We start from the raw sequence: 24,314 nt of genomic DNA on the forward strand, positions 1-24,314 counted from the left end.
TACTAAGATTATGGGGAAAAGAAAGTGTTCCTTCCCTCACTTATTCTTACTTTTCCACCTTCACCATCCACCCCCTCCAAAAAAAGTAAGGGTCTATTGCCTGTTATAAAATAATTTATATAATGTATGTATAATTTATATTCTAAAATGTTTCTGAAGTTATAAAATAAAACAATGTGTTCTCTCATTTTTTTCTTCATTAATTTTTAAACCGCCATCTTTATTGCCCAGAGAGTTTTTGCAGTCTATTAGTCCATGATGTAGACAGGCTCCTTGAAGCATTTCAGATAAGAATTTAACAGAATGATAGTCATTTTACCTTAGGAATAAAAAAAAAAACCATCACTTCATTTCCTTCACACACAGTAATTTTATCCCTCACAGATGATTCAGACGATGTCTTCTTATGTATACTATGTGGGAAATATATTATTTGTAAATATCTAGTAAGATCACACTGAACAATTTTTAGGGTGGGATGTCATCAAGCTCTCAAAATGTCTGAAAGTGCATGGCAGTTGATGAGTGACAATAGATGACAAAAGAAAAAAAAGCCACTAGTCTTACTGTGAACAGTGATTAGATCACTCTTACAATGGAAAGCTTCCCTGTTGACAGAACAGAACTGTGTCCAGAAAAGAAACAGTGTTCCTAGGTCCTGTTAGCCCCTTGGAACTGGATTAAAACTCATGGATTCTAAAATGTATGTTTGATGAAAGACTAAAGCATCTGAAATTACCACAGCACAGATAGAGCCTAAAGAATCACTAATGTAACTCTTGGAGAACTAGTTCTCCCCACCATCAATTTATATTTCTATGGCATGTATCTTATATACAGGTGTCAAAACTAGCTTTCCGAGGCATTAGAAGTTGTCTGGACCGTGTGCTTGAGCACATGCACGTGCACAATGCTATATGCCCAATGAATATAGATAGACCTTTCTTGCCAGAAATGGTGGCCACTGGTTTTACTTTAGGTTGAAAGTGTTTTGGTGTTGATGACGGTGTTCTATAGGATCTTACCATGGAGTTGGAGAGGATGGATGGACCCTAGGAGTCATGAGTCATTTAGGAGCACCAAGAAAAGTGGAGAGGGCTGGACCAGTAAAAGGAAGATACATACATAAAGCTTGCTTCTGGCCAGGAAAGGGAGTTAACATGATAATGTCAAGGCCAGGAAAAAGACGACATGCCCCTTAAAGGTCATACGGCTACTAGAAGAGAACATCCAGAATGTAATTGAGAACAATGAGTGAAGAAGGCTGACTCCACTGGATAGCTGGACCATTCCTAACTGCAAGGTAGTTCAGACCTAATAAAGAAACTGGTCAGGGGCCAGGGGCAAAGCCATAGAGACTCAGTATATTCTTCATGCTAAGCTAAACATTTGTCATTTAATCCTCACAGCCATTCTTTCAGATGAATGTTATTGTTCCCATTTTCAGATATGGAAACTGAGTTTCAGAGAGGTTGTGTATTTTGTCCAGAAGCACATAGCTAGTAACTGATGGAATAAGGGTGTGAATCTCAATTTTAGCTGACTTCAAATCTATGTTATTATCATACATTATTTTTCAAGTTTGGGAAAGAAGGAAACCAATAAAAAAGTAAAGACTAAGCCCCTTTAAAAATCTATGTGCAGAAACTGCATCATGCCTTAGGAATAACAAAAGCAAGTAAAGATCTGGAATATTAGTTTTTTTTGAAGAGAGAACAGATTTGGGGATTGTCTTGGAGAAGCAAGGACTAGTAAGATGAATTGAATAATATTATACTCTTGAATATTCTCTAAATCCTGAAGCATTTTCAAGAAAATAATACCAAAGTTGTTCTTTTATTAATTGAAGACAATATACAAGGAAATGAATTTAAGTGAAAACAAACAATAAAAAACCAGTTTGTGGCATGTGACAATACCTTAACCAAAGGGTATTGAAAGGCTGACATAGGCTACCTGAAATATCTACAGTATATGTCTCTACTGTGCATTCCTCCTTAAGCTGTATCGCTCTTTGAGATTCTTTGCTTAGAATCTTTGCCTGACACATACAGGCAAATAAGTGTTTTAGGAACGAACAGATAACTGAATGAATGAGAACTTTTCCTACCCAGCCTGGGAATTCATGAATGCCTTCCTAAAAGGGATGATACCTGAACAGTGGGCCGATTTTTGGAAAGAAGAATGAAAATTGAGAGGTCATGACTTTGCTAAAATCCGTAAAAAAGAAAATGACTTCCCTGCCTGCCAGCCGCCTGCTCAGGTCAAAAGGCATGTCTCCTCTAGGACATTTTAAATGACACTAACAAATGTATTATTAGCACATGTTTTCTGAATTTAAAAAAATTATTTGGGGTCAAAGAATGTTAATGCATATTTAAATGACACTATTTAAGTAATAGTTTTCAGGCAGTGTCTTTCTTGGGTCTTATGAGCTATTTGGGGGAATATACCTGATAAGTTTGTTTTAGAATGGGTTGATTATCTTTAAAGTTTTAAAAGAAAGTAGTGATGAAATTCACCCTTGAGATCTGTAAATAAGAGTTTGCTTAAGGGAACAAGACTTACTATACCCTTTTGATATTTACAAGATAGCTCACTCAGAATTGTAAATGAAGTGGTACAGATAAGCATTTGTTTGTCTATTTTAATATTACATTTGAAGAAGCATTCATCAGTAGAAGGCAAAGAATTTATCTGTCCAACAAAGACTTAGAAGAGCTAACAGATTTTCTGTGATATCTGAGAGAACTTGAACTTTTTAAAAAACTGATGCTTTGCAATGAGAATTATGAATAAAATTGAGAGAACTCATGGGATTTGCATTCTCACTGAACATAACACAAAAGAGAAAAATAGTTTTTACCTTACCTATTTAACAATGCCTTAGGTTTTATTACAGCATCTAGATATTTAAATTTGAGACGTGTGCCTTTATTTAATATGTTTAAGATACATTGGAAAATAGTTCTCCATAGCTATGAAAAATATAGAATAATCCAAATTTCATATTTGGATTATTACCTTTGAGCCTGATGTGTACCTGCTGTGGTGTGCACAGCGCACACAACTCTGTGCTCTGGTCTCTGTTATCGGTGCGTTTTCACTCTCTCTACCTTTTAAAAGTTTAGTCATTTTTAAGTTCCAGCTTAAATTCCATCTCTTCCATGATACTTTCATCCCAGCCATGAACTACAAGTGACTTTTGTCTACCCTGACCTACAGTGTCATTTATTGGCAAGACTCTTTGGTTATCAATTACAGAAGCCTACTTAGACTATTTAAGCAAACAGTAGGAAATATACTATGATGATGCTGTACTATCTTCTAGAACCTCAAGGTAGGAATTGGCTAGCCCTCTGAAAATCACTAGGAACTAGAACTAGAACCAGGAACTGAAACCAGAAAAATAATGATAGCAAAGGTTTATGTCTTGTGTATTGGTCTGCTTAGGCTGCTAGAGTAAAATACCATAGACAGGGCAGCTTAAACAACAGAAACTTCTCACAGTTTTGGAGGCTGGGAAGTCCAAGGTCTTAATACTAGCCAATTTGGTTTCTGGTGAAGTCTCTCTTCCTGACCAGAAGCAGCTTGCAAATAGCTGCTTTCTCTCTATGTCCTCACATGCCTTTCCTCAGTGTATATACATGAAGGGAGAGAGAAAGAGGGAGAGAGAGATCTCCTGATAAGGCCACCAGTCCTATCAGTCAAGGACTTCATCTTTATGGCCTCGTTTAACTTAATCACCTGTTAAAAGCTTTATCTCTTAGATATAGTCACATTGGGGATTAAGACTGCAACATGAATTTTGGGAGAACACAAGTCAGTCCATAGCATCTTACTCCCTAGGTACCAGGCCTTATTATAAGCACTTTACATATATTAGGTTATTTAATGCTCACAAGGATTCTATGAAGTAGGTACTGTTGTAAATAGATAAGCAGGAAAAGGTTAAGTAACTTGCCCAAGGTCACGTAGTTTATAAATGATGAAGCCACATTTAAACATAGCTGTCTGGCTATAGAGTCCATTCCCTTGAACACTGAGCTAAACTTCCCCTCTGGAAGCCAACAGGACTCCCTCTGTCATCTGTCCTTCTATCTCAGTGTTTGTTCATCTTGCAACATAGCTTCCTCTGCTTCTTCAGTCCACAGAGAGGAATATAGGCAGCCCTCAGCCCCAGAGTTTCTATTATACAGTTCTTTCAGGCCCCATCCCATATGTCTGAGCAAGAGAATTCTACTACCAATGTAGATCAGCTTTGCCCTGCATACTACCTAACAGTATTGATTAAAGAAGTAGAAAAACAGTCACTATGTGTTGCTGTTATACTCAGTATGTGTTGCACTAGTGGTCAAGATGGGTGAGTCATGCTCTGCCTGGGTTCACTCATCCTCTTTTACTGTTGTTCCCCCCTGAAATGGCACCTTGATTCAGATGCTTTCCTTTGAAGTGAGTTTAATTGTTGAGGGTGTTTTCATCGGATGCTCGTTTTATCTTCTTGCCTAAGGAAATATTTGTAAAAGATATGTTTTCTTTCTGCTTGTCTTCAAATTGTGAAAAGCAGGGGAGCCAACTGGAAAAAGAAAAAACAGGAAGGATGGGTAATGCTTAGTTGTCTGTTTGGCTCAATTTACCTCTATTTGAATCCCTCTGCTCCTAAGGGAACTGTCTGTGGTTTGGGCAGCTTTGTGAGGATAAGGGTTAGCTCCACGATGTGAATGAAGTTTGTCTGAACTAACCCTTTTCAGGAAGGCCTTACATTTGGCTGATAGTGGTTTCATAGGCGTGTTCATACCCCACCTCAACTTTCACTCCTTCTCTCTATCTGATCAGATAAAAACTAAAGAACAGGGATTTGTAGGTAGACAGTCTTGGCTTCAACCCCCACTTCTGCCATTTTATAGGCGACGTGATCTTTGACAAGTTACTGAACTTCTCTGAGTCTGTTTACTGAGCTGTAACATGGAAATGATGCTTATATCATAAAACTGCTATGGGAATTAGATGAAAATATATCTAAGTATTTTGTCTGTGTTAGAAGCTCAACAATAGTGGCTTTGTTTCCCAGTTTCTTTATTAAGAAAATATGACCATAATAAAAATATGTGGTGAACTGGATCCTTCTAGGCAGTTGATGTTCCTTACATATGCAAGAGCATTTTGAAGGAACAGTTAGTACCTCAGGATATCAAAGGGTATTTGAGAAATAATTGAAACTTTCCTTAAAGATAACTACTGAAAAATAGCCATAACTGTACTGTCAGCCTACTACTACTTGAAGTACAGTTTTTGAAGGCTGGAAAGAATTTGTAACATTCAACCTCACCTACTTCCTTCCAGGATTTGGAAACCAAAGCCCAGATGTTTCTGTTCACCTTTGAAATTATCTTGCCTTTACCTTACTATACAAATAACAAAATAGCTAACAAGACTAGCAGGACTGGGTGCACTCTGTCCACAATATTGTTTCTCTGAAAATGACTTTCCACTTCAACATAGCACAGACTGAAGATTATAGTGAGATTATAACAAGCTTTTATTTCCATTGTTTCTTTTTATTGCATATTTACTATTTTTCTAGTTGGTGCCAGTGAATAGAATTCTTTTGATTGCTAACAGCTCTATGGATTATTACATCTTGTATCCCAGTTAACATTTTTAAGAATTTAACAACATACCCTTGATAATGTTAAAAAAATACAGAAAATGAGGTCCTGAAACTCAATGAAATAAGTTTATTCTTACTGACTAATAAGTCTAAACAGCTCACTGTGTTGAAAGATTTCAGGGATTGCATAGGTTCTCTCTATTCCTGTAGATTTAGGCAGACCCTATAATCAGAACAGTCAATAGCTAATAAATTTGGGAGAGTTCATAGGACAGCAGTGAAGAAAAAAAGGAGTATAGGTCTTAAGGAATTGAAATCATTTAACTTAGGAATGACTTCAAGAATAATTAATAGTCTTCAAACATATGAAGGGGTTTCATTCAAGTGATCCTTACAATGTGCTCTCTACTTTCATAGGCTACAGGGAATGAGTCTGAATAGCAGCAAAGGACTTTGGGATTGATATGAAGGAGTTATTTTAAGTGATGCATCAATATAATCATTTGCTAAGTGATTTATTCAATCAAAAAGTGGTTTTCATGTTGGTAACATCCATCTTGGCATTGTTTCACATGTAACCTACTTAATATTCCTTATTTTAATTGTATATCATTCTCCTTTACCTACTAATGGCCTTTCCTTGGTCTCCTCCTACCTTACCAGCCTGACTTTTTCTATCTTCTCCTCCTCATGTACCCTACCTGTGGTTACTCCCACAAAGTCCAGGTACTGGCCCTTTGTTCCTTTTTAGACCTTCTATTTATTTTTTTATACCCTCTATTAATCAGCCTATCTGTCCTTATGGTTCTGTAGCATGACTTCATGTATAACTTTGTGCCTTCTAATCTTGTGTTTCAGAAAAATATGGTATTAGAAGATATCCTGTAGTCACCTCACCTTCACTGTTTTTTCTACATCTCCCTTTAAAAAAAAGGAAAAAAAGAGAGAGAGAGAGAGAGAAGACTCTCCTCTTTATTGTGTTCTCTTTATTTTTTTAAATCATTGTTTTCTTTTATTTTTTAAAAAATATTTATTTATTTATTTATTTATTTTGGCTGCACCGGGTCTTCGTTGTGGCACGTGGGCTCAGCTGTGGCATGCATGCGGGATCTAGTTCTCCGACCAGGGATCGAACGTAGGCCCCCTGCATTGGGAGCACGGAGTCCTATCCACTAGACCCCCCAGGGAAGTCCCCTAGTGTTCTCTTTAATGCTGTAAAATCACCAGTCTTCCAGGCTTCCAAAATAGCAGCCTTCAAGTCATCTCTGCATATTTCATCATCACATCTGTATCATATTTGTCACCACGTTCTGCCATTTTTTCCTTAATCATGCCTCTCAGATCTGCATTTCATCATCCTTCCTTCCATTGCCATCCTTATTACCTTCGATCTATACTACTACAATTGTGTTCCATCTGGTCCACCTGTCTCCATCTCCCTTCTTCCTAATTCTTCCTGCAAATATGACTACAAAACTATTTTATTATGATACTCTACTGTTCAAAATCTCTTCAGTTTCCTTTAACATACTACATCAAGTTCTAATTATTTTGCCTAGCTTCTGTTAGATTGAATTGGTAGCATTAAGATCCCGTTAGAGCATTGCCCTAAGAGACCCAGGAGTTCGCATATCCTGTCCTTCCATTCACACCTTGCCCTCGTGAGGTTCTCAAGGGAAATAAATATACAAAGAGCAATGGCAAATGAGAACATGAGTTATATGTAATACTAGCAAGGTATGCAGAACCTCTAGATTATTCTAGAAAACTGATGAGCAATTGGAGGTTTAGGCCTAAACCCAGCTTCTCCACACTGCAAAGGCCAGATATTGCCATAAACAAATCCCAGAATAAAGCCTGAGGTAATAAGAACTCTTAGGAAGCTAAGTGCTGGTACAACTGGGGAAGACAGATAGAGACAGACAGACTGAGAGGCAGGAATAAGTACCTTTCTTGAGAAGGGCTTATCCTTCAGCCTGATGGGTGAGAAAATTAGCAGAGTGACAGAGAGATAGTGCTAGTTGACCCAAGAGGAAGGTCTTAATTCTTTTACAGATGTAGTTTCAAGGGTAGAAGAAAAGCAGCAAAGAGCATCTGTACCCTTGTGTGTGACTTTTGGCACACATAAGTAAAAGTGGCCCAGTCCAGGTCAGGGCATCTGACCCAATCTGATCAGCATCTCCTCCCTGCTCACTCACCACGGTTTACAAAGCTTTTTGAATCAAGCCCCTGGCAGCCTTATTTTTCATTGCTCTCTGTTTTGTTTTGTTTTCACTGCACTTTATACCATCCATGAACATTTCCACTTCCTGGCTTGTTAACTTTTCATCTTTTCTTTATACAGATCCTTACATTCTTTCAAGACCAGTTTGTGACTGGCCTCTTCATTCAAATATTCTACTACCTCTCCCCACAGTGATTATAAATTCCTCTGAATATCTATGATTTTCATAATTATTTCTACCCAGTTTAGCACTTAACTGTTCTCTAACCATTTTATATATCTTAGTAAACCCCTTGAGTACATGAACCTGCTAGGGAGGGGGAAATTCCCCCCCTACCTTTCTTGAGTTTTCTTGGTTGGTCAAATAAGAAATAGACGCAGACAGATTCGTGGGAGAAAAAAAACAAAATTTAATTCATACGTACAGAGGTCTCATAGAAATAAGGCCTAAAGAAACAAACAAAGCAGGCAGATTTTAGACAAAGAAACAATAAATTTGTCAAGAACTTCTTTGTGAGACAGAGAAGTTTGGGTTTGGGGTAAATTAGTAAAGTAACAAGGTTTTTTTTAATACAGCCTTCTCTATATAAGCAAATTCTTAAGGTATATTTATATGATACTGTTAAATAAAATCATAATGAAAGTATGTAGTCTAGTCTACCTCTTTTAGGTATTTAACACCAACAAGGAATAATATTCAAAATTTAGCAATCATTATTGAACAGGAACTGACCGATCAGAATGGATTTTTGACTGGTACAGTATCAAATTTATATTAATCGATTGAAAGTACAAAATCCAGATAGTTCAGAACTAAAATAAAGTTTAATTCCTGCTTTGTCACAGATTAACAATGGGTCTGTAGCCATACCTTATATATCTTAACTGATTTTTTCATTATATCTACCTATAAACCAATGAAAGCCAATCAAACTAATTTAATACTTAATCTGACCATGCTTTCTTTTCTCCCTCCTGCAGCCATAGCTCTCCTGTGTATGTATACTATAGTATGATTGCCTATTCCATACACTGTCTATTTCAAACTTTTGTAGACCCATAAGCATCATATTTGGGGTGTCGTGGTCCACAGTATATAATAAGCATCTCCATTGGCTACTCTCATAACTATGCATTTGGTACAATAGCAAACACGACTGAACAGCAGTCCATGCCTTTCATGATATAATGAAATGCTTTTGGATTACTTTTTATATAGAAATTACTTTGGGCCTAGATGTTTTTATATTACACACACTTTTACAAAAATATATTCCTTACATGTGTCCTGAAGTACTTGTATTCAGAGTCAACCAGTTGAAACTATAAACATGGACTATTGAGGTAGCCATCTACACTCTTCAACATTAACAAAGCAATTTAGGTGCTCTGTTACATTATTTCAAAATACTGATAATGCCACAACTGTCATATGACAGCAACATAAAAGAAAGGCTGTGTTGGGTTTTTTTAACCTGTCAAGTGGTGAAAGTTAGTATTTGTAAACTGAACTCTAACATAGTATGGGGATAAGTGTGTATGTTTTTAAAGACAACAGATTAGTCTCAATCCAAAAGTGAAAGCTATGTAATTTTTTTAAAGACAGAGAGATGTCTTTCTGGGTGCTAACACCTTCAGAAGCTATTATCACAGTGTAGCAGAGAAGGACTATCTTGCAGATGGAGAGAGTAATGTTAAGATTCCCACCAGACCTTGTCCTTCTATGCCTTTTCCCCTGTTCAAAGGAATCTGTCAACTCTTATTCCTTTCTTTGAAGAAATGCCTAAAGAATGTCACTTCAGTCTGGCTACGCTTAGGCATCATGTGGAAGATTGTGGATGCCTTCAAGAAAGAGACACATTCTGAAAAATGTAATTTAATTTAAGGATTACCAAAAGGAAGTTTTTTGGCTTTTTATGACTGACTTGAAAGTTTACTGCTTTTTCATAATAATGGCCTCTCACATTTGTATTGTGCTTTTTCCTTTTTTAAAACACTTTAGAATTAAGTATCTTATTTGATTCTCATTATATTCTACATTTAATTTAAAGTTATCATGTTTATCATCAAAAACAGTACTGTTTTTGTATTTTGTATTTTCTGACCACTAGAGCCTGTAGCTTAGGTTTGGTCATTTTTCTAGTAACCATGATGGATTATTTTTCACTGTGTGGACTACAGACAACATGACCCGGTCTAGAAGGGCATAATTGTTTCTCTCAATAATAATTATAAACATTGACATATACTTTCAATCATTTCTGAATGTTCAGGAGGATTCTCCAAACCCTTCTTTTCACGTCATGCTCATAATCAGATGATAGAGGCCAAATATCTCATCAAGGAAGTCTTCCCTGATCCCCAACAGAGCTACATACTCTGCCTTTCTGCTCTCAGAACCCTTTGCACACAGTATTGGCATTATACTGGGGTCCCATTACGGTCCTGACTATGTTGTATTTATCTCTGTGTTCTCAGTACCTAGCTCAGTAAATGTTCATTGAATGAATACATGCACAAATGAATATGTGTGTTGTGCTTTGTTTTGTTAAACTGATACCTCCTGTAAAGGCCACTCCACATGACTATTGCTCTGTTCCCACCCACTGAGTCTGAGGGTAACTTCAGCAACATGACTGGGAAATGCAGGAGCTACTTAAGCTACTTAATTTCTTTGTTATCTACAATTAAAGTTAAAAATAGCAAACCTTTTTATTTTTCAAACAACACTTGTATACCTGTATTTCCTGAGAGTAAAAGAGAGTCCATTATGGTTTATGCATGGCCACAGGGTAATATAAAAAAGATATTAAAGTATTGGGTTAGGTCAGAGTGGAAACTTTAAATGCTATTTTGAGCAAAGCTTTGAAAATATTGAAAGGGAAGAGTGGCATTGCCTGTAGTAGAAAAAAGAAAAATTTAGGTGAAATAAATGTCAAATGAAATCTAATTTCTAATGACCAGATAGTACTAAAGAAAACAAACAAAGATTTATTCTTTATTTTCATAAAGCATTGGAGAAACACACTGCGTAAGTTCTTGAAGTAGATTTTTTCTCCTTGCTCTAGAGGAAAAAAGAAAACTGTAAGAAATACTTATTTTAATACTTGTATCCTTCATTTAATCCTGAATTGTAAAATGGGACTTGATCCATATGAGTGAAAAGTCAGAATGGACTAGAAAAAAGGTCATTAAAAAATTATGAACTGTTATGTTCCATTTAAAATATTTTCTTGGTATTATCCTCTTATGAATTTAGAGAAAATATGAAACAATCTTTCTAGAGTCAATTTATACCTTTAATAGCCCCAGGTACCGTAGTCTCAGTGAGGGTTTGTGAAGAGTAATGAAATGTTTATAAGAAGTCTGAAATTGCTGGATGAAGTGTGATATATAGATAGAGTATTATTAGTAGTTGGTATGATAAACTAGTGAATAAAATATTTTCCTTAGTTACAAAAGTAATGAGTTCAAATCCATTGAGCTGTCTCTCTTCATTAGAAAGTTTTCATGTCTTTTTTACTTATCATGTCAAATAGAGATCTTAATTTTGGCACTTAATTATCCATCCTGAGCTGAAATTCCCCAAGACTCAGATATTTTAAAGGGGTATTCCTTATTCGAGGGTAAAATTTTAATTTTCTAATTATTTGTAAAGGCAAAATTTTGCATGGTTTTCCCATTTTAGTTTTCTTCTTTAGGACATGTAGGCATGAGAGTAATCTAGTGGCAGACTCCTAGAAAGTATCTTGGTAAAGATCTCTCTAGAGGTTGGCAAGAAAACAAAGAGATATTTGTACAATTAGGAAGTAAAGAAAATTTTGCATAAATGGCTATTCATCAAGATTTCTAAAAAAATCACTTAGAAAATTTTTTAAAGAATTAGGAAAAATTATGGGAATATTTTTTCTACTTTTCCAATTTTTCCAAAATTACTAGGAAAAGTTAATGTTGATTAAATGTATTCTGAGTCACTATTAGAATTAGAAATATTTTATGAAATGTGTTCATCTTATTTTTGAAGCACTTTGGAGATTACGTGAAAAAATTTGGTATGACTTTTCAAATAGGAAATTTTAAGGGTGTTGACTAAAAAAAAATGCACAACCTGAGAACTGTGAGTTCAGTTTTATTTGGGGACTTATTGAGGACTGTAGCCCGGGAGACAGCCTCTCAAATAATCCCGAGGAACTGGTCCAGGGAGGTAGGGGGGAGGTCAGTGTATATATGATCTGGCAAAGGGGGTATGTGCAATCAAGCACACGTCTCAGTAGAAAGTTGCTACTACTCACAAGGAGCAGATGTCTTCATTAATGATTTTAGTGCTTTTCTAGGTATGAGAAGATGCAAAAAACAGTGCTCATAAAATTGCCTCCTGAAATTATCTAACTATCTGAAGGCCTGTTCTGGCAGTTTTTCCCAGAGCATAGAGTGCCTCATTCCTGATCTGCATCCTGAATCCCTTTCAGGATGTGTTGGAGTCAACATCTGCAGTGGCCTAATTCTTGTGATTCTTGTAGAGCCAGATAGCAAGTGAGTGACATTCTTTAGTTGGCAAGGGGCTCTAGTAATAAATCTAATTTAAGTATCCAATGAAATGAAAAACTGGTACAGATGTATATAAGCTTATTGACTGTTGTAGAATCTTGAGTTATAAGCAATCTTTCTAACATATTTATTAGTCGTTTTACATAAAACTCCCAAGATAGTGAACACAGATAAGTGCAAGGGCCATACACAGTAGTTCTCAAGAAGACCCTTTATTATATGACTTCACCCTATATCACCTTTTATATATACATGGTATTCACTTCTCCTTCACTACAGTAAATTCAATGAACTTTTTTTTTTTTTAATGAACTTCTTTAATCCATGTTTTGGGTCACTTTAACTTAAAATTTTCATTCTTTTCTGTAATGCAAAGGAGGAGTTTTCTTTTTCCCTAACTTTCTAGATTTACTTTTCTACTTCATCCTGAGATATCAGTTTACTTAAGCCCTTCCATTATATATGTAAAGTTTATGCCTAATAATTTGGAGTAATTAAATCTATATCTGTGACTATCAAGGTGGAACTACGGAATACTGAGAAATTATGCAGTGGCCTCTGCAAAAGCTAGTCAACATGAGAAACAGTCATCATGAATACAGGGCAAAACAAGATTTGAGAGGAGGGAAAAAATGCTTAAAGCCAACAAAGACTTGGTGGTAATACCGGATTTCAGATTAGCTGAATGTTTCTAGTTCTGCATAACAGCAAAGACAGGGGTGTGGTTATGGGCACCATGCTCGGAGGCATGCTTTATCACTGAGCTGCATCAGGAAGAATAAAATTTCTCTATAAAAGCCTAGTTAAACTGCATAAGGAATGTATTTTGGGCATCCCATTCTAGAAAAAAACTAAGTCATCTGGGTAGGAGATGGGGCAAGAAGGTATGCAGAAGTGACTTCCAAGAGGAAATGATTTAATAGAATGTGGGCTTTGGTTTCTGGATTTCTTTTCATAAATCAGTAGTTAACCTGTGAATAACTATAAGGGTGGGTAGGTGTTAAAATATTATATATATAGAAAATATATAAAGTGAAAATAATGACTTAGAGTTTTTCCAGAAAAAATATGAATATCGCTAAGTAACAGTTTTGCTGGAGTCCTCTACAGATCATATTGATGTCCTTAGGCCCAGTGCATCCAGAAACAAAAACAAACAAACAAACAAAAAAGGATACTCTGAAGGAATTGAGAGGCTTTCTCAAATGAGTTGCCTGAAGTCAGAGGCTAAACAATAAGAACTAGAAGATAATACAGTTGTTGTAAGGAAGTCTCCTCTTGAGATAGGGAAGGAAAAAAAAGGAACTAGGTAAAATAAATGAAAATTTGTATCAGAGCAAAAGTGAGTTGAGGAACCACTGTACAAAGCTACTTCATTTATCCTAAATTCAGATGAAAAAATATTCCATGTAGGGCTTCCCTGGTGGCACAGTGGTTGAGGGTCCGCCCGCCAATGAAAGGGACACGGGTTCATGCCCCGGTCCCGGAAGATCCCACATGCCGTGGAGCGGCTGGGCCCGTGAGCCACGGCCATTGAGCCTGCGCATCCGGAGCCTGTTCTCCGCAACGGGAGAGGCCGCGATAGTGAGAGGCCCGCGTACAGCAAAAAAAAAAAAAAAAAAAAAAAAATTCCATGTAAGTGAAGTATTTTGATTACTTATGTTATTTAAATATTTTAAATAAAAAATATTTTAAAAATACATTTCACTTTACCCTGCATTATAAAAAGAATGTCCTGAAGATTTTATTTGTTCTTAAAGATTTGTGGTCACATGAAGAATATTAATTATTTTATTCTAAAGCAGTTCTCCCAAAAGCGGTTGAGGTTAATAGGACTATTTATCCCTGCTTGGATTTCTGAGTATTTGTACTTGTTTTATGTAGCCCTTATATCCCCTCCCTGGCTACTAGTTTACCTGCTGTCGTTTCTTGTTATCATTCATGAGCCTGAGTCTAGTGACTTCCTCCCTGCTTCTTTCCAATTTGTTGCATCTAACTTGTTGTGGGCAGAAAAAACAGACAAGAAGCTTGGTGTAATCATAACTAAAGTAGGGTGAGTTTTGAGGAAACATCTGAGAAACTATACTGAGATTGTGTCAACTTAAGCATGTGGCTCTTTTAGGACTGAGATTGGCTGCTTATTGCCCTTTTTTTGCAGGGGGGTGGAGGAGGAAGGAAGGAAGGACCTTGCTTCAAGGCTCTTGGCTGCATTCTGCATAGTAAACATCATGGCATTACTTATCTGTATATCAGCTAACTTGTTCGAAATTGTCAGTGTATTCACTATTGCAAATGTAAAAGGGAGCTGTGGAGCATATTCTAGAAGAGATCCTGTGAAGCAGCGCTTCATAATTGAAATCTTATTATCTATGTTATATTACTTGTGAATAAATACTATCATTAATTACAGGAACTTATCCTTTCTTTATATGATAGGTTATGTGTCAAAGACAGCACCTCCTCATGGGAAGTGCAGTATACATGCATAGTCATAGTTACATTTGTAGCAAAATCTCCACTTCGAATAATTCACACTTAAGCCAATAATTCTCTTCTGTCAGTTGCCCCATAGATTTTGAGAGAATTGGGACAAAAAGTACTGGCTTAAGCTTGCCTCTACAAAGATATGATAGAAATTAGAACACAGCCTAATAGGTTTCAAGCAGGGAAAGGGACAGAAGGATGACCACATAGGAGGAATCTTAAGGAAAAGAAGACTATGGAGTACTAGGGGCAGTAAATATATAAGGGAAGGTGAAAGGATTTGGGAGGTAAATAAAGGGTAGGTGTGTATATCATCAACTAGTGAAAAAGTCTTTATGAAACCCTGAGAAAGATAAATGTCCAAGTATCGGAGCAAGAAAAGAGTGAGAATGGTTCATAGAAAACTGAATTTCTATCTTGATAAGGGTTTACTGCTACATTAGCATATCTCTAAGCTTCCTGAGACAGCTTGGGAGAGAAGAGGGACATTACGCTCTAAGCCTAGCTCTGTTCTAAAGAACCTTCTGGCCTTTAACAGACACTTAGCACACACTTAACTCAGACTTCAGTTTTCTCACTAAAAAACAAAATGAAAAGTTTATATAGAGAAAATTTACATATTATATAACTACATACTTCGTTATACATTTACATAATGAAAAATTATGAAATGAAAAGTTTAGACCAGATGATTTCTAATATCCTTTCCAACTCTAAAATTCTGTGATTTTCTGAGGAGCAGATTTTAGAGTATTGGCTTAGAATTTGTATAGCCAACTGATATCACTATCACAGTGTCTTTTTTCATGTCTTACACTAGTCTTTTACTCTTCTGGAAGCTGCCTTGTCCTTGGTTCCCTTTGAAGAGACACTGTCCTGTCCATCTCTTTTATAGAGAAAGTTCTAACCTGCTCTTTGTGCAGAGTATGAGCCCCACCCCATCTCTCACACTATCAGTGACTTTTTGTCCAAGGCTCAAGGTCAGTTATTCCATCCGTCATCCAGTGACCTTAGCAAATGGCTTGACACAAACTAAAAGGCGACAAGAATAATCTCCTGCCCCCAAAATATATGAGCTGGGATGGTATCAGACTGCTAAGGTAGAATGCATAAAAAGATGTTATAAAATAGGGGGAAGCATAATGTTGCATAGGAGACCTAAAGTTGTAATCCATGAGAAACCAGAATCTAACAGGAAGAGAAGCTCTATGGAATGGTGGGTTACATGGCTGTTTGGAGAAGTTCCCTTTATTGCTTGCATTTATGTTCTAAGGATAACACATTTAAATTATTTAGGAGTACCACCAGTCAATCCATAGAAGTATTGTAATTATAGGAGAAGTGAGAAAATACACACTCAAAAAAACTGAGACCAAGAAAATAACTGTATATTTGTTCGAATGAATAGAAAATTCCTGAACAGCTGCTATAGTGGTTCTTAAAACCGCCTTCAACCCAAAACAAGACTTTAGTTCCTGTACTCATGAGGCGTTTTTCTGCAGTTCTTTTCCTATAATGCCTCTTGTATCCCTATATAAATCCCTATTTCTTAAACCTGAGTTGAATATAACCCAAAGAACCTACTTAAGAAGTCGTTATACTTTACAAATCATTCCCACATCTACACAGTCTCACAACACCCTCTTGAGGTATGTTGGATCCTATTTCATGGTTATGGAAACTCAGAGAATGTAAATGATCTTTCAGGGCCTTTTGGCTCTAGCCTATATTTTTCAGGCCTATAGATAAGCAGTTGTCTAATCTGGTATATCTCTGACTAGATCTTTACCCTCTCTGAGAAAAATCCCACCCTATAAGTTTTTTCCCAAAGATGTTACATGTTCCTAAGAAATAGCTTACATAAACATGAAAAACTAATACCCTTGGCTATTGATGAAGCTTCTACTATTTTTTCTCCTCCTTTCCTGGTTTGCTATACAGATGTTGTCTCTTGGGGGTGATACCTGCTCGTGTCGTTACTGACACTAAATGAGGGCACAGAATTTTATGCTAATGGTACCCATTCTTTTCCCAAGTCACCAACACTCTCCCGAATCACTACCAGACTACTAGGGTTCTATCAGTGGTGAAGTAGCAGGCCCGCTACCTCTAATGTCTATCAACAGACTCTTTTAAATTTTTCTTTATGCTCTTTTTGCATATTTCTTGCCATAAAATTTAGAAATGATATGGTTGAAATCACCACTACCCCTATTCTCCCCCTACTACACAAACACGTGCATGCACACACACACACACACACATATACACACAAGCTTGCCCAGAGTCAATGGGCAAGCTTGTCTGTGTGTGTGTGTGTGTGTGTGCATGCGTGCATGCACGCATGCACGCATGTTTGTAAACTTCTCTGTTTTCCCTTAGGTCAGATGTATGTTCTTCCACTCCCATCTGTAGCCTCCTGACTCCCACTTTTGCAAATGGATCCCTAGTGGACCCAAACTACCAGTCCTGTAGACATGCCCAGCCATAGCTAAACCCTACAGTGAATACAGATCTTGACATCTACTCCACTACTAATTAGTAATGGGGGCCTTTCTGTTACATCCACACAGCCTCTTTTGCAGATTATTACTGATGCTGTAAATAGCTTGCCTTTTATTTCTAAATAAACAAAATATTATATTTTAAGTACATTGAATATCCTGAGAACTTTCAAAGATAAAAATATATTACAGGGCCTCCCTGGTGGCGCAGTGGTTGAGAGTCCGCCTGCCGATGCAGGGGATACGGGTTCGTGCCCCGGTCTGGGAGGATCCCATATGCCACGGAGCGGCTGGGCCCGTGAGCCATGGCCGCTGGGCCTGCGCGTCCGGAGCCTGTGCTCCGCAACGGGAGAGGCCACAACAGTGAGAGGCCCGCATACCGCAAAAAGAAAAAAAAAAAAAAAAAGAACTTTCAAAGATAAAAATATATTACAGGGCCTCCCTGGTGGCGCAGTGGTTGAGAGTCCGCCTGCCGATGCAGGGGATACGGGTTCGTGCCCCGGTCTGGGAGGATCCCATATGCCACGGAGCGGCTGGGCCCGTGAGCCATGGCCGCTGGGCCTGCGCGTCCGGAGCCTGTGCTCCGCAACGGGAGAGGCCACAACAGTGAGAGGCCCGCATACCGCAAAAAGAAAAAAAAAATATATATATATATATTACTTATGAGAATGGCAGTTTACTTCTGTGGTCTTCCTTACAAAAATCCATGATCGCGGTCTAACCATGAGAAAAACATTAGGCAAACCCAAATCGAAGAACATTTTATAAAGTACCTGACGAGTACTACTCGAAACTGTGAAGGTCATCAAAAACAAGGAAAGACTGAGGAACTGTCACAGTCAAAGGAGCCTAAGGAGATATTATGACTAAAAATGGTATCCTGGATGGGATCTTGCAGCATAAAAAGAAAAAAGAACATTAGGTGAAAACTAAAGAACTCCCCCAAAATATGAACTTTACTTAATAATAATGTATCAATAATAATGTATCAATATTGGTCCACTCATTGTGACAAATGTATCATGATAATGTAAGATGTTAACAATGAGGGGAACTGGATGCGGGTTATTCAAGAACTCTCTGTACTAACTTTGCAACTTTTCTGGAAATCTAAAATTATTCTAAAATTAAAATGTTATTATATATACACACAGATATGTAACATGTGTATATGTACACATACATATATATTTATTTACAGTTATTCATTTATATGTAAATGTATATCATTATATCATTTACTTTTTATATCATAAATATAAAATATAAAATATAAATGATATAAATATAATATAATGTAATATAAATATATATAAATATATATATTATATAAATATAATATAAGTAAAATATTAAAAATATTTACTTTTTTATATCGTTTACAATTTATTATTGCTTAGTTGGACAAAATTCATCCTAGTTGATAAGATGAATAATAATCTAAGAATAACATTCAAATTATTTAGCAGTACCCTCCCTTAACTAATAAACTCATTTGGTTAACTGTTTAGCAACAGGCAATGATTTGAAAAGTCAAAAAAAATTTTAATACAGGTTTTACTGAAGCCAGTGGGAGTAAACTGGTGCCTCCAAAATTGTGAGGAGACATTCAAATTCTCCAGGATTACTCAACAAAGTTTGAGCGACTTCTAGTGGGTGGAGAAGTGATGCCTAGATAATGATTAGAGAAAAATATCTGAGACAAAAGTAACAGTTACCTCTTGGGGAAACAGCTTTTTAAAAAAAAATCAGTGTTAATTTTTGGAGAGGTCATAAAAGCATTTGAAAGGAATATTTCCATGCTGATAACTATTGAATTTCAGATCATTTCTCATGAAGCCTTCTGTTAGGCATAATCTTTAGCCCTCATTTATCTTCACTTATACTCTATTGATTCTCAAACTGATGGATGATTGAAGATTTTGAAGTATGGTTTCAGAGCAGCAGGTCTATTTAAGTAGATCTGAGGAAGCCCCAGTGCAGGACTAACATACAACCTCCTTTTCATTATGTTAATGTTTATTTGCTAGATATCTTGTCATAATGGATCATTTGACTGTCACCTAAGGAAGTATGATACCGTCTTGTTTCATGTTTCTGTTTTCAAAAACCCCAAGTAAGGCAGGAACACTTTTGCATCACCTTTTATACCTCCTATTTTCTAGACCATTGATGCTTCTAGACTGCAACTGTAAACCATAGTTGCAAATTGGGTTGCAAACAAATTTTGCTTGAGGCACAAACCATAAATTAAAGTAATGATCACTTCAAGATGAAACTTTTTTCTGTCTTTTGAAGTTGGGATGAAAGTAGGTCAATGAAATTTAGGATATTTTAGAATATGTACAGTATTGTATTGTTTGCCAGTACCTAATTTACAATTACAGAGCTCCATGAATATTGAAATGATTCAGCTTCCCATTATAAATGTATGTGGCAGTTTGGTTGTTGATCAGTTTATGAAGTTAATGCAAATGGAACTGTCTTCCTGTCAGCATTTGAAATCTATAATGCAGTCATGTTGTATATTCAGGGACAGGCCATTGACAGTCAATTAACAAGTTTGATTGGTATGTCAACTCATTCTTTTGAATTGTTAATAGTATGTTAATAGCGTTCATTTCTTTGTGCAGTCCCATTTGCAGCTTCATAGTTACAGCTATTTTTTGTAATTCTGAGTAACCTGAAATAGTGCCTTAATAATAGATTATTAAACACCTGTCTAGTGTAGCTTAGGGAGGTTTTTCTAGACTGGGAGTTTGCAGTGGATCCCTTTGATATTCAAATCAACAAATGATAGCCTTTTTATTCAAAACGTAAATTCTTTTGATGGTTAGCTTGTTAAGAAATATTCAGCTCTAGTCTGACCTGATCTGGTTTCCCATGGAAAAGATCTGATGCCGTTTGAAGGTTCATAAATGGAATGCCAATGACAATTTGTTGTTGACGTTCTGCCGCCTCAGCCCTCAGATGCTCCTGGTTGATGTGCCGCTTTACCTTCACCAAATAATCCTTGCAGGTAAATGATCTATGAATTGATCAGATAGTTTCAAAGCAAAGAGGGCCCTTCTGTGGTCTGGATTTTTAGGCTTGGAGGGATACTTAAAACGATGCATCAAAGTTGACAGATGAATCTTAAGGCATAGACTGATGGGAGAAAGCAGAAATGTGGGAATATTTTTAAGTGACTAGCATATTACTTAGAGTTTTGAAAACCTTCAAATGTCGATCAAATCTGTTCCCCATAGCAGATTTATTTCTACCTTGGTTTTTGTTATGGTTGTTTTGTCTGTGTGCACAGGTTTACTCTCACTTTTCTGGGGAAGTTGATGAGACATTAAACGTATTATTCCTGAATGGTGCTTTGGAATAAGGTTGCGAGTTCATTTGCACAGCCATGTTTTATTCATATAGTTCCTGTACACCAGAATATAAGAATCTGCCATTTCCCTAGCCTAAAAAAATTTGTCTTTACCAGGGAAGCAGTACAAATTTTACTTTATTTTTCCTCCTGTTCTTCACTTCTCTTGATGATGCTCTCCACGACCTACTATTTATATTTAATTTCTTCGGTAGAAGTTTCTTTATAAAATGGAGAAAGAACTCCCACCAATGTAGTTTAGATATTTAGTTAATATTTTTCTTTTCTATGCTTCAGTGAATTTGGAGGAGCAATTTGCATGTATTTGAATTTTAGAATTAGATTAGATTGAGAGATTGCTACTCAAAAATTCTTAGCATACAGGTAAAGAAACTGAGGCATATAGTAAGACCTCGCAGCTAGCTGGTGCATACCCAAGTCTCTTTATTCCTAACCCTGTACACATCCCGCTTGCTGCCTTTAGAAACACATAGAAGCTCAATTGAAGATTGATACAATTCTAATGTACATTTCTCAACTGGACATAGAAAGTTGCTGAAGTTTTCTAGCTATAACATAAAAACCTTTATACTATAATTTAAGATTAAGAACTATACTTGACATCAGTAAAAAAAAATTATGAAGAGTATGTATTTCTTAACATGTAATTAAAGTTTCTGTAAATCTGAATGAAAGAAGGAAGAAAGGAAACTAACTACTGTCTTTGACAGTTTGTTTCCCTCTGCCCTTAGGCAGAACCACAGAACTTGTGACCTAGCTCAGGACTGGGGGAGGAGAGGAAGAGAAAGAGGCATGCAAGTATTAATTGATAACAGATTTTATTATGTCAACTTAACTAACCCTCCAGCAGTGTTTTTCAGAGTGTGTTTCACGGATCTCTAGGTCCACAAGATGCTTGGCCACCAAAATGTTCTGTGTCTAAAGAATCTGGGCATATATATATATATACCCTTAATGGAATTTCACATTATCACAATGCTTGTTGGCAGAATAAAGACTGTAAGTCTGCAATAAAGAAACTTGTTTATTTAACCCCGGATTTCCAAAAAAAATTTGAACACAAAATCTTCATTTGTTTGTTTATATGTTTATTTCTTTTAAAACCAGTGAACATTATTCATGGAAATTTGGGGGTACTTGAATGTCCCTGGGCAAATAATTTCCCTATGGTTCAATTTCCTCTGTCTATAAATGGAGGTAATAATAGTATTTATTGGCATGAGGATTAAATGAGCTAATATATGTATAGCAGTTAGAACAGTGTCTGTCACATTGTGTTATATAAGTATTTGCTATTGGTATTATTAATAGTAATATTGTTAGTGTTCCCATTGAGACCAATGCCATAGTTTCATTTGGTTTAATGGATATATATATGTATAAAACTGTGCACAAGGCATTGGGTTGGAGCTAGAGATTTTGAGTAAGATAAGTCAGAAATAAAGGGGAGCAGACAAGTAAGCTGATAAATTACTGAGCAAAATGGTAAAGGCAGCTACAAAGATAAGCTCCAAAGCATTATGGGAATGCTGATGACAAGAATCTATTGACAGCTCAAAGAGACACCAAAGATTATACCTAGTAGCTGACAAGCTACTGGATGTCTCAGAAACTTCCAGAGGAAGAAATAGGGAAATTCCAAAGAGAGAGAACGATTTTGCTTTCTGTGAAAGAGACTAGTGTATCTGGGGGCTGAGGATAATAAGTACAGGGTCTTGGATGTGGCAAGGGCACATAGTGTACTGGCAGGGTTGATTGGAGCCCAAGTGTGAAGACCTTTGTATCCAAGCTCAGAAGTTTGAGTTTTATCCTCCAGACAACAAAGCGAGTAGAGAATTCTTATGTATGAACATGACATGATCGGCCTTGTTTTTTGGAAAGAAAACTTGACAGCTGGGTTTGGGAGGACATGAGAGAAGAGAGGCAGGGAAACATGGTGGGAGTCTGGACTGAGGCAGTGGCAGTGGGAACTGAGAGGACATTGACAGATTAAAGAGACATGTCTGAGGGAGAATTGACAAGAACCCATGACCAATTAATTGGGGGAAGAGGAATAAAAAAATAGAGAAACTTAAGGATAGGGCTGGTATCTAGTATGGGAGGTTATGTAAATGGTGATTCAATTTAGTTTTATAAATAGAGACACTATTTTTCAAAATCGTTTCTCAAAAAGAAACCTCCAGATGTCCACAGACTGCCATCAGTTTTATAACAATGACCTTCTTCTCAAGAGGGATTAATGGAATATATGTGTGGATTGCTTGATACTGCTCATGAAAACTACTGGTAATACAAATCAAAAGTGACTAACTCACCTCACTAAATGACTTACTGGAAATACATGGGAACACACATTGAAAAATTAAGTGTAAAATGCCATATGCAAAATTAAAAATCATAGTGAAAAATTTCTTCCTTATCTGCATGATTACAAAGTTTTACAAATGGCTCAGCTAAAGCACTTCTAATATATTTATTATATTTATTATTTCAATGCTTTCCTCCACTCTCCTCTTCTCCTTTCTTATTCTGAGCTTCTTGGATCCTAGATCTTGCTTGTCTTTATATTTACAGATTCATCCACAAATGATACATAGTAAGTGCTTAATGAAAGCTTTAAATACACAATACTTGAAACACCATTACTCTAATTTCATTCTAAAAAGAGAAATATAAAAAATATTCAGCAGGGGCTTCCCTGGTGGTGCAGTGGTTGAGAGTCCGCCTGCCGATGCAGGGGACGCGGGTTCATGCCCCGATCCGGGAAGATCCCACATGCCGTGGAGTGGCTGGGCCCATGAGCCATGGCCTCTGAGCCTGCGCATCCGGAGCCTGTGCTCCGCAACGGGAGAGACCACAACAGTGAGAGGCCCGCGTACCCCCCAAAAAAAAAAAAAAAAAAAAAAAAAAAAAATATATATATATATATATATATATATATATATTCAGCAATATTAGTTATAAAATATCATATAGGAACTTTTGCATAATGTGTTTCTTGTACCTTCAAAACCTTGAGACTATATTGGCATGTAGCATAAATTTGGGCCACCATGTTACATGAACATTAGTGGAAAAATAAGCCCAAACTCATAGTTTGATGTTTGTTAAATATCAAAGAAACTGACATTTTGAGTCATCTATTTTAACAATAAGCCTCTCTTCCCTGTTGTGGGACTCCTTGTTGGCATGGTCTTCTGTTTGAAGACACAGGAAGCTCTAGTCTTCTGGAGATGTTAAGCCATTAGGTTATATCTTATACAGTTTTATCAGAAGTTGGTTGACTGCTGTTCCTATTACCTCGTGCTGTGCTTGTAAGTATTTTCATCTAATTTTATGTTGTGCCAGTTTTCCCCATTCCCTAGCACATCACACAGACTTAAATGATAGCAGAAAAGACATTATCAGCTCCAAATTCAGAACTAATAAGCTATTTTTATTTTTTATTTTTATTTTTATTTATTTTTATTTATTTATTTATTTATTTATTTTGTGGTATGTGGGCCTCTCACTGTTGTGGCCTCTCCCATTGCGGAGCACAGGCTCCGGACGCGCAGGCTC

Source organism: Mesoplodon mirus (assembly GCF_964341445.2).
Source record: "Mesoplodon mirus genome assembly, chromosome: 4".
NCBI lineage: Eukaryota > Metazoa > Chordata > Mammalia > Artiodactyla > Ziphiidae > Mesoplodon > Mesoplodon mirus.